Genomic DNA, 12603 nt, shown 5'->3' with positions numbered 1-12603 from the left:
TCTTAGCGCTCCAAATGTCCAGTTGCATTTTCTACAGAAAGAGTGTTCAGATCTGCTCAATCAAAAGTATGGTTTAACTCTGTTAGCTGAATGCACAGATCAGAAAGAAGTTTCACCGAATGATCCTGTGTAGTTTATATTTGGAGACATTCCTTTTTCCACTATTACCCTCTTAGCGCTCCGAATCTCCACTTGCATTTTCTACAAAAAGAGTGTTTCATAACTGCTCAATCAAAAATATGTTTTATCTCTGTTAACTGAATTTACAGATCAGAAATAAGTTTCACAGAATGCATCTGTGTAATTTTTATTTGAAGATATTCTTTTTCCCAATGTAGGCCTCTTAGCGCTTAGCATGTCCAATTGCAGTTTCTACAGAAAGAGTGTTTCAGAACGGCTCAATCAAAAGTAAGGTTCAACTCTGTTAGTTGAATGCACAGAACAGAAAGAATTTTCACAGGATGCTACTGTGTAGTTTATATTTGAATATATTCCTTTTTCCACTATTACCCTCTTAGCGCTCCGAATGTCCACTTGCATTTTCTACAGAAAGAGTGTTCAGAACTGCGCAATCAAAAGTATGGTTTAACTCTGTTAGCTTAATGAACATATCAGAAATAAGTTTCACACAATGCTTCTGTGTAGTTTTTATTTGAAGATATTATTTTTCCCAATAGAGTCCTCTTAGCGCTCAGAATGTCCAATTGCAGTTTCTACAGAAAGAGTGTTTCAGAAAGGCTCAGTCAAAAGTAAGGTTCAACTCTGTTAGTTGAATGCACAGAACAGAAAGAAGTTTCATACAATGCTTCTGTGTAGTTTATATTTGAACATATTTTTTTTCCACTATTACCCACTTAGCGCTACGAATGTCCAGTTGCATTTTCTACAGACAGAGTGTTTCAAAACTGCTCAATCAAAAGTATGGTTTAACTCTGTTAGCTGAATGCTCAGATCAGAAAGAAGTTTCACAGAATGCTTCTGTGTAGTTTATATTTGAATATATTCCTTTTTCCACTACTACTCTCTTAGCGCTCCAAATGTCCAGTTGCATTTTCTACAGAAAGAGTGTTCAGATCTGCTCAATCAAAAGTATGGTTTAACTCTGTTAGCTGAATGCACAGATCAGAAAGAAGTTTCACAGAATGATTCTGTGTAGTTTATATTTGGAGACATTCCTTTTTCCACTATTACCCTCTTAGCGCTCCGAATCTCCACTTGCATTTTCTACAGAAAGAGTGTTTCAGAACGGCTCAATCAAAACTAAGGTTCAACTCTTTTAGTTGAACAAACAGAACAGAAAGAAGTTTCACACAATTCTTCTGTGTAGTTTTTATTTGTAGACATTCTTTTTCCTAATATAGGCCTCTTAGCGCTCAGAATGTCCAATTGCAGTTTCTACAGAAAGAGTGTTTCAGAACGGCTCAATCAAAAGTAAGGTTCAACTCTGTTAGTTGAATGCACAGAACAGAAAGAAGTTTCATACAATGCTTCTGTGTAGTTTATATTTGAACATATTCTTTTTTCCACTATTACCCACTTAGCGCTACGAATGTCCAGTTGCATTTTCTACAGACAGAGTTTTTCAAAACTGCTCAATCAAAAGTATGGTTTCACTCTGTTAGCTGAATGCTCAGATCAGAAAGGAGTTTCACAGAATGCTTCTGTGTAGTTTATATTTGAATATATTCCTTTTTCCACTACTACGCTCTTAGCGCTCCAAATGTCCAGTTGCATTTTCTACAGAAAGAGTGTTCAGATCTGCTCAATCAAAAGTATGGTTTAACTCTGTTAGCTGAATGCACAGATCAGAAAGAAGTTTCACAGAATGTTTCCGTGTAGTTTATATTTGAAGACATTCCTTTTTCCACTATTACCTTCTTAGCGCTCCGAATCACCACATGCATTTTCTACAAAAAGAGTGTTTCATAACTGCTCAATCAAAAATATGTTTTATCTCTGTTAACTGAATTTACAGATCAGAAATAGGTTTCACAGAATGCATCTGTGTAGTTTTTATTTGAAGATATTCTTTTTCCCAATGTAGGCCTCTTAGCGCTTAGCATGTCCAATTGCAGTTTCTACAGAAAGAGTGTCTCAGAAAGGCCCAATCAAAAGTAAGGTTCAACACTGTTAGTTGAATGCACAGAACAGAAAGAATTTTCACAGAATGCTACTGTGTAGTTTATATTTGAATATATTCCTTTTTCCACTATTACCCTCTTAGCGCTCCGAATGTCCACTTGCATTTTCTACAGAAAGAGTGTTCAGAACTGCGCAATCAAAAGTATGGTTTAACTCTGTTAGCTTAATGAACATATCAGAAATAAGTTTCACACAATGCTTCTGTGTAGTTTTTATTTGAAGATATTATTTTTCCCAATATAGGCCTCTTAGCGCTCAGAATGTCCAATTGCAGTTTCTACAGAAAGAGTGTTTCAGAAAGGCTCAATCAAAAGTAAGGTTCAACTCTGTTAGTTGAATGCACAGAACAGAAAGATGTTTCATACAATGCTTCTGTGTAGTTTATATTTGAACATATTCTTTTTTCCACTATTACCCACTTAGCGCTACGAATGTCCAGTTGCATTTTCTACAGACAGAATGTTTCAAAACTGCTCAATCAAAAGTATGGTTTAACTCTGTTAGCTGAATGCTCAGATCAGAAAGAAGTTTCACAGAATGCTTCTGTGTAGTTTATATTTGAATATATTCCTTTTTCCACTACTACTCTCTTAGCGCTCCAAATGTCCAGTTGCATTTTCTACAGAAAGAGTGTTCAGATCTGCTCAATCAAAAGTATGGTTTAACTCTGTTAGCTGAATGCACAGATCAGAAAGATGTTTCACAGAATGATTCTGTGTAGTTTATATTTGGAGACATTCCTTTTTCCACTATTACCCTCTTAGCGCTCTGAATCTCCACTTGCATTTTCTACAGAAAGAGTGTTTCTGAACGGCTCAATCAAAACTAAGGTTCAACTCTTTTAGTTGAACAAACAGAACAGAAAGAAGTTTCACACAATTCTTCTGTGTAGTTTTTATTTGTAGACATTCTTTTTCCCAATATAGGCCTCTTAGCGCTCAGAATGTCCAATTGCAGTTTCTACAGAAAGAGTGTTTCAGAACGGCTCAATCAAAAGTAAGGTTCAACTCTGTTAGTTGAATGCACAGAACAGAAAGAAGTTTCATACAATGCTTCTGTGTAGTTCATATTTGAACATATTCTTTTTTCCACTATTACCCACTTAGCGCTACGAATGTCCAGTTGCATTTTCTACAGACAGAGTGTTTCAAAACTGCTCAATCAAAAGTATGGTTTAACTCTGTTAGCTGAATGCTCAGATCAGAAAGAAGTTTCACAGAATGCTTCTGTGTAGTTTATATTTGAATATATTCCTTTTTCCACTACTACGCTCTTAGCGCTCCAAATGTCCAGTTGCATTTTCTACAGAAAGAGTGTTCAGATCTGCTCAATCAAAAGTATGGTTTAACTCTGTTAGCTGAATGCACAGATCAGAAAGAAGTTTCACCGAATGATCCTGTGTAGTTTATATTTGAAGACATTCCTTTTTCCACTATTACCCTCTTAGCGCTCCGAATCTCCACTTGCATTTTCTACAAAAAGAGTGTTTCATAACTGCTCAATCAAAAATATGTTTTATCTCTGTTAACTGAATTTACAGATCAGAAATAAGTTTCACAGAATGCATCTGTGTAGTTTTTATTTGAAGATATTCTTTTTCCCAATGTAGGCCTCTTAGCGCTTAGCATGTCCAATTGCAGTTTCTACAGAAAGAGTGTTTCAGAAAGGCCCAATCAAAAGTGAGGTTCAACACTGTTAGTTGAATGCACAGAACAGAAAGAATTTTCACAGAATGCTACTGTGTAGTTTATATTTGAATATATTCCTTTTTCCACTATTACCCTCTTAGCGCTCCGAATGTCCACTTGCATTTTCTACAGAAAGAGTGTTCAGAACTGCGCAATCAAAAGTATGGTTTAACTCTGTTAGCTTAATGAACATATCAGAAATAAGTTTCACACAATGCTTCTGTGTAGTTTTTATTTGAAGATATTATTTTTCCCAATATAGGCCTCTTAGCGCTCAGAATGTCCAATTGCAGTTTCTACAGAAAGAGTGTTTCAGAAAGGCTCAATCAAAAGTAAGGTTCAACTCTGTTAGTTGAATGCACAGAACAGAAAGATGTTTCATACAATGCTTCTGTGTAGTTTATATTTGAACATATTCTTTTTTCCACTATTACCCACTTAGCGCTACGAATGTCCAGTTGCATTTTCTACAGACAGAGTGTTTCAAAACTGCTCAATCAAAAGTATGGTTTAACTCTGTTAGCTGAATGCTCAGATCAGAAAGAAGTTTCACAGAATGCTTCTGTGTAGTTTATATTTGAATATATTCCTTTTTCCACTACTACTCTCTTAGCGCTCCAAATGTCCAGTTGCATTTTCTACAGAAAGAGTGTTCAGATCTTCTCAATCAAAAGTATGGTTTAACTCTGTTAGCTGAATGCACAGATCAGAAAGATGTTTCACAGAATGATTCTGTGTAGTTTATATTTGGAGACATTCCTTTTTCCACTATTACCCTCTTAGCGCTCTGAATCTCCACTTGCATTTTCTACAGAAAGAGTGTTTCAGAACGGCTCAATCAAAACTAAGGTTCAACTCTTTTAGTTGAACAAACAGAACAGAAAGAAGTTTCACACAATTCTTCTGTGTAGTTTTTATTTGTAGACATTCTTTTTCCCAATATAGGCCTCTTAGCGCTCAGAATGTCCAATTGCAGTTTCTACAGAAAGAGTGTTTCAGAACGGCTCAATCAAAAGTAAGGTTCAACTCTGTTAGTTGAATGCACAGAACAGAAAGAAGTTTCATACAATGCTTCTGTGTAGTTCATATTTGAACATATTCTTTTTTCCACTATTACCCACTTAGCGCTACGAATGTCCAGTTGCATTTTCTACAGACAGAGTGTTTCCAAACTGCTCAATCAAAAGTATGGTTTAACTCTGTTAGCTGAATGCTCAGATCAGAAAGAAGTTTCACAGAATGCTTCTGTGTAGTTTATATTTGAATATATTCCTTTTTCCACTACTACGCTCTTAGCGCTCCAAATGTCCAGTTGCATTTTCTACAGAAAGAGTGTTCAGATCTGCTCAATCAAAAGTATGGTTTAACTCTGTTAGCTGAATGCACAGATCAGAAAGAAGTTTCACCGAATGATCCTGTGTAGTTTATATTTGAAGACATTCCTTTTTCCACTATTACCCTCTTAGCGCTCCGAATCTCCACTTGCATTTTCTACAAAAAGAGTGTTTCATAACTGCTCAATCAAAAATATGTTTTATCTCTGTTAACTGAATTTACAGATCAGAAATAAGTTTCACAGAATGCATCTGTGTAATTTTTATTTGAAGATATTCTTTTTCCCAATGTAGGCCTCTTAGCGCTTAGCATGTCCAATTGCAGTTTCTACAGAAAGAGTGTTTCAGAACGGCTCAATCAAAATTACGGTTCAACTCTGTTAGTTGAATGCACAGAACAGAAAGAATTTTCACAGGATGCTACTGTGTAGTTTATATTTGAATATATTCCTTTTTCCACTATTACCCTCTTAGCGCTCCGAATGTCCACTTGCATTTTCTACAGAAAGAGTGTTCAGAACTGCGCAATCAAAAGTATGGTTTAACTCTGTTAGCTGAATGCACAGATCACAAAGAAGTTTCACAGAATGATTCTGTGTAGTTTATATTTGGAGACATTCCTTTTTCCACTATTACCCCCTTAGCGCTCCGAATCTCCACTTGCATTTTCTACAAAAAGAGTGTTTCATAACTGCTCAATCAAAAATATGTTTTATCTCTGTTAACTGAATTTACAGATCAGAAATAAGTTTCACAGAATGCATCTGTGTAGTTTTTATTTGAAGATATTCTTTTTCCCAATGTAGGCCTCTTAGCGCTTAGCATGTCCAATTGCAGTTTCTACAGAAAGAGTGTTTCAGAACGGCTCAATCAAAAGTAAGGTTCAACTCTGTTAGTTGAATGCACAGAACAGAAAGAATTTTCACAGAATGCTACTGTGTAGTTTATATTTGAATATATTCCTTTTTCCACTATTACCCTCTTAGCGCTCCGAATGTCCACTTGCATTTTCTACAGAAAGAGTGTTCAGAACTGCGCAATCAAAAGTATGGTTTAACTCTGTTAGCTTAATGAACATATCAGGAATAAGTTTCACAAAATGCTTCTGTGTAGTTTTTATTTGAAGATATTATTTTTCCCAATAGAGGCCTCTTAGCGCTCAGAATGTCCAATTGCAGTTTCTACAGAAAGAGTGTTTCAGAAAGGCTCAATCAAAAGTAAGGTTCAACTCTGTTAGTTGAATGCACAGAACAGAAAGAAGTTTCATACAATGCTTCTGTGTAGTTTATATTTGAACATATTCTTTTTTCCACTATTACCCACTTAGCGCTACGAATGTCCAGTTGCATTTCCTACAGACAGAGTGTTTCAAAACTGCTCAATCAAAAGTATGGTTTAACTCTGTTAGCTGAATGCTCAGATCAGAAAGAAGTTTCACAGAATGCTTCTGTGTAGTTTATATTTGAATATATTCCTTTTTCCACTACTACTCTCTTACCGCTCCAAATGTCCAGTTGCATTTTCTACAGAAAGAGTGTTCAGATCTGCTCAATGAAAAGTATGGTTTAACTCTGTTAGCTGAATGCACAGATCAGAAATAAGTTTCACAGAATGATTCTGTGTAGTTTATATTTGGAGACATTCCTTTTTCCACTATTACCCTCTTAGCGCTCCGAATCTCCACTTGCATTTTCTACAGAAAGAGTGTTTCAGAACGGCTCAATCAAAACTAAGGTTCAACTCTTTTAGTTGAACAAACAGAACAGAAAGAAGTTTCACACAATTCTTCTGTGTAGTTTTTATTTGTAGACATTCTTTTTCCCAATATAGGCCTCTTAGCGCTCGGAATGTCCAATTGCAGTTTCTACAGAAAGAGTGTTTCATAACGGCTCAATCAAAAGTAAGGTTCAACTCTGTTAGTTGAATGCACAGAACAGAAAGAAGTTTCATACAATGCTTCTGTGTAGTTTATATTTGAACATATTCTTTTTTCCACTATTACCCACTTAGCGCTACGAATGTCCAGTTGCATTTTCTACAGACAGAGTGTTTCAAAACTGCTCAATCAAAAGTATGGTTTAACTCTGTTAGCTGAATGCTCAGATCAGAAAGAAGTTTCACAGAATGCTTCTGTGTAGTTTATATTTGTATATATTCCTTTTTCCACTACTACTCTCTTAGCGCTCCAAATGTCCAGTTGCATTTTCTACAGAAAGAGTGTTCAGATCTGCTCAATCAAAAGTATGGTTTAACTCTGTTAGCTGAATGCACAGATCAGAAAGAAGTTTCACAGAATTATTCTGTGTAGTTTATATTTGGAGACATTCCTTTTTCCACTCTTACCCTCTTAGCGCTCCGAATCTCCACTTGCATTTTCTACAGAAAGAGTGTTTCAGAACGGCTCAATCAAAACTAAGGTTCAACTCTTTTAGTTGAACAAACAGAACAGAAAGAAGTTTCACACAATTCTTCTGTGTAGTTTTTATTTGTAGACATTCTTTTTCCCAATATAGGCCTCTTAGCGCTCAGAATGTCCAATTGCAGTTTCTATAGAAAGAGTGTTTCAGAACGGCTCAATCAAAAGTAAGGTTCAACTCTGTTAGTTGAATGCACAGAACAGAAAGAAGTATCATACAATGCTTCTGTGTAGTTTATATTTGAACATATTCTTTTTTCCACTATTACCCACTTAGCGCTACGAATGTCCAGTTGCATTTTCTACAGACAGAGTGTTTCAAAACTGCTCAATCAAAAGTATGGTTTAAAACTGTTAGCTGAATGCTCAGATCAGAAAGAAGTTTCACAGAATGCTTCTGTGTAGTTTATATTTGAGTATATTCCTTTTTCCACTACTACGCTCTTAGCGCTCCAAATGTCCAGTTGCATTTTCTACAGAAAGAGTGTTCAGATCTGCTCAATCAAAAGTATGGTTTAACTCTGTTAGCTGAATGCACAGATCAGAAAGAAGTTTCACCGAATGATTCCGTGTATTTTATATTTGAAGACATTCCTTTTTCCACTATGACCCTCTTAGCGCTCCGAATCTCCACTTGCATTTTCTACAAAAAGAGTGTTTCATAACTGCTCAATCAAAAATATGTTTTCTCTCTGTTAACTGAATTTACAGATCAGAAATAAGTTTCACAGAATGCATCTGTGTAGTTTTAATTTGAAGATATTCTTTTTCCCAATGTAGGCCTCTTAGAGCTTAGCATGTCCAATTGCAGTTTCTACAGAAAGAGTGTTTCAGAACGGCTCAATCAAAAGTAAGGTTCAACTCTGTTAGTTGAATGCACAGAACAGAAAGAATTTTCACAGAATGCTACTGTGTAGTTTATATTTGAATATATTTCTTTTTCCACTATTACCCTCTTAGCGCTCCGAATGTCCACTTGCATTTTCTACAGAAAGAATGTTCAGAACTGCGCAATCAAAAGTATGGTTTAACTCTGTTAGCTGAATGCACAGATCACAAAGAAGTTTCACAGAATGATTCTGTGTAGTTTATATTTGGAGACATTCCTTTTTCCACTATTACCCCCTTAGCGCTCAGAATCTCCACTTGCATTTTCTACAAAAAGAGTGTTTCATAACTGCTCAATCAAAAATATGTTTTATCTCTGTTAACTGAATTTACAGATCAGAAATAAGTTTCACAGAATGCATCTGTGTAGTTTTTATTTGAAGATATTCTTTTTCCCGATGTAGGCCTCTTAGCGCTTAGCATGTCCAATTGCAGTTTCTACAGAAAGAGTGTTTCAGAACGGCTCAATCAAAAGTAAGGTTCAACTCTGTTAGTTGAATGCACAGAACAGAAAGAATTTTCACAGAATGCTACTGTGTAGTTTATATTTGAATATATTCCTTTTTCCACTATTACCCTCTTAGCGCTCCGAATGTCCACTTGCATTTTCTACAGAAAGAGTGTTCAGAACTGCGCAATCAAAAGTATGGTTTAACTCTGTTAGCTTAATGAACATATCAGGAATAAGTTTCACAAAATGCTTCTGTGTAGTTTTTATTTGAAGATATTATTTTTCCCAATAGAGGCCTCTTAGCGCTCAGAATGTCCAATTGCAGTTTCTACAGAAAGAGTGTTTCAGAAAGGCTCAATCAAAAGTAAGGTTCAACTCTGTTAGTTGAATGCACAGAACAGAAAGAAGTTTCATACAATGCTTCTGTGTAGTTTATATTTGAACATATTCTTTTTTCCACTATTACCCACTTAGCGCTACGAATGTCCAGTTGCATTTTCTACAGACAGAGTGTTTAAAAACTGCTCAATCAAAAGTATGGTTTAACTCTGTTAGCTGAATGCTCAGATCAGAAAGAAGTTTCACAGAATGCTTCTGTGTAGTTTATATTTGAATATATTCCTTTTTCCACTACTACTCTCTTAGCGCTCCAAATGTCCAGTTGCATTTTCTACAGAAAGAGTGTTCAGGTCTGCTCAATCAAAAGTATGGTTTAACTCTGTTAGCTGAATGCACAGATCAGAAAGAAGTTTCACAGAATTATTCTGTGTAGTTTATATTTGGAGACATTCCTTTTTCCACTATTACCCTCTTAGCGCTCCGAATCTCCACTTGCATTTCCTACAGAAAGAGTGTCTCAGAACGGCTCAATCAAAACTAAGGTTCAACTCTTTTAGTTGAACAAACAGAACAGAAAGAAGTTTCACACAATTCTTCTGTGTAGTTTTTATTTGTGGACATTCTTTTTCCCAATATAGGCCTCTTAGCGCTCAGAATGTCCAATTGCAGTTTCTACAGAAAGAGTGTTTCAGAACGGCTCAATCAAAAGTAAGGTTCAACTGTGTTAGTTGAATGCACAGAACAGAAAGAAGTTTCATACAATGCTTCTGTGTAGTTTATATTTGAACATATTCTTTTTTCCACTATTACCCACTTAGCGCTACGAATGTCCAGTTGCATTTTCTACAGACAGAGTGTTTCAAAACTGCTCAATCAAAAGTATGGTTTAAATCTGTTAGCTGAATGCTCAGATCAGAAAGAAGTTTCACAGAATGCTTCTGTGTAGTTTATATTTGAGTATATTCCTTTTTCCACTACTACGCTCTTAGCGCTCCAAATGTCCAGTTGCATTTTCTACAGAAAGAGTGTTCAGATCTGCTCAATCAAAAGTATGGTTTAACTCTGTTAGCTGAATGCACAGATCAGAAAGAAGTTTCACCGAATGATTCCGTGTATTTTATATTTGAAGACATTCCTTTTTCCACTATGACCCTCTTAGCGCTCCGAATCTCAACTTGCATTTTCTACAAAAAGAGTGTTTCATAACTGCTCAATCAAAAATATGTTTTATCTCTGTTAACTGAATTTACAGATCAGAAATAAGTTTCACAGAAGGCATCTGTGTAGTTTTAATTTGAAGATATTCTTTTTCCCAATGTAGGCCTCTTAGAGCTTAGCATGTCCAATTGCAGTTTCTACAGAAAGAGTGTTTCAGAACGGCTCAATCAAAAGTAAGGTTCAACTCTGTTAGTTGAATGCACAGAACAGAAAGAATTTTCACAGAATGCTACTGTGTAGTTTATATTTGAATATATTCCTTTTTCCACTATTACCCTCTTAGCGCTCCGAATGTCCACTTGCATTTTCTACAGAAAGAGTGTTCAGAACTGCGCAATCAAAAGTATGGTTTAACTCTGTTAGCTGAATGCACAGATCACAAAGAAGTTTCACAGAATGATTCTGTGTAGTTTATATTTGGAGACATTCCTTTTTCTACTATTACCCTCATAGCGCTCCGAATCTCCACTTGCATTTTCTACAAAAAGAGTGTTTCATACCTGCTCAATCAAAAATATGTTTTATCTCTGTTAACTGAATTTCAGATCAGAAATAAGTTTCACAGAATGCATCTGTGTAGTTTTTATTTGAAGATATTCTTTTTCCCAATGTAGGCCTCTTAGCGCTTAGCATGTCCAATTGCAGTTTCTACAGAAAGAGTGTTTCAGAACGGCTCAATCAAAAGTAAGGTTCAACTCTGTCAGTTGAATGCACAGAACAGAAAGAATTTTCACAGAATGCTACTGTGTAGTTTATATTTGAATATATTCCTTTTTCCACTATTACCCTCTTAGCGCTCTGAATGTCCACTTGCATTTTCTACAGAAAGAGTGTTCAGAACTGCGCAATCAAAAGTATTGTTTAACTCTGTTAGCTTAATGAACATATCAGGAATAAGTTTCACAAAATGCTTCTGTGTAGTTTTTATTTGAAGATATTATTTTTCCCAGTAGAGGCCTCTTAGCGCTCAGAATGTCCAATTGCAGTTTCTACAGAAAGAGTGTTTCAGAAAGGCTCAATCAAAAGTAAGGTTCAACTCTGTTAGTTGAATGCACAGAACAGAAAGAAGTTTCATACAATGCTTCTGTGTAGTTTAAGTTTGAACATATTCTTTTTTCCACTATTACCCACTTAGCGCTACGAATGTCCAGTTGCATTTCCTACAGACAGAGTGTTTCAAAACTGCTCAATCAAAAGTATGGTTTAACTCTGTTAGCTGAATGCTCAGATCAGAAAGAAGTTTCACAGAATGCTTCTGTGTAGTTTATATTTGAATATATTCCTTTTTCCACTACTACTCTCTTAGCGCTCCAAATGTCCAGTTGCATTTTCTACAGAAAGAGTGTTCAGATCTGCTCAATGAAAAGTATGGTTTAACTCTGTTAGCTGAATGCACAGATCAGAAAGAAGTTTCACAGAATGATTCTGTGTAGTTTATATTTGGAGACATTCATTTTTCCACTATTACCCTCTTAGCGCTCCGAATCTCCACTTGCATTTTCTACAGAAAGAGTGTTTCAGAACGGCTCAATCAAAACTAAGGTTCAACTCTTTTAGTTGAACAAACAGAACAGAAAGAAGTTTCACACAATTCTTCTGTGTAGTTTTTATTTGTAGACATTCTTTCTCCCAATATAGGCCTCTTAGCGCTCGGAATGTCCAATTGCAGTTTCTACAGAATGAGTGTTTCAGAACGGCTCAATCAAAAGTAAGGTTCAACTCTGTTAGTTGAATGCACAGAACAGAAAGAAGTTTCATACAATGCTTCTGTGTAGTTTATATTTGAACATATTCTTTTTTCCACTATTACCCACTTAGCGCTACGAATGTCCAGTTGAATTTTCTACAGACAGAGTGTTTCAAAACTGCTCAATCAAAAGTATGGTTTAACTCTGTTAGCTGAATGCTCAGATCAGAAAGAAGTTTCACAGAATGCTTCTGTGTAGTTTATATTTGAATATATTCCTTTTTCCACTACTACTCTCTTAGCGCTCCAAATGTCCAGTTGCATTTTCTACAGAAAGAGTGTTCAGATCTGCTCAATCAAAAGTATGGTTTAACTCTGTTAGCTGAATGCACAGATCAGAAAGAAGTTTCACAGAATGATTCTGTGTAGTTTATATTTGG

Source organism: Symphalangus syndactylus, chromosome 11 (genome assembly GCF_028878055.3).
Source record: "Symphalangus syndactylus isolate Jambi chromosome 11, NHGRI_mSymSyn1-v2.1_pri, whole genome shotgun sequence".
NCBI classification, from domain to species: Eukaryota; Metazoa; Chordata; class Mammalia; order Primates; family Hylobatidae; genus Symphalangus; species Symphalangus syndactylus.
The sequence above is the reverse complement of the archived record's forward strand: the minus strand, read 5'-3'. Positions refer to the sequence as shown.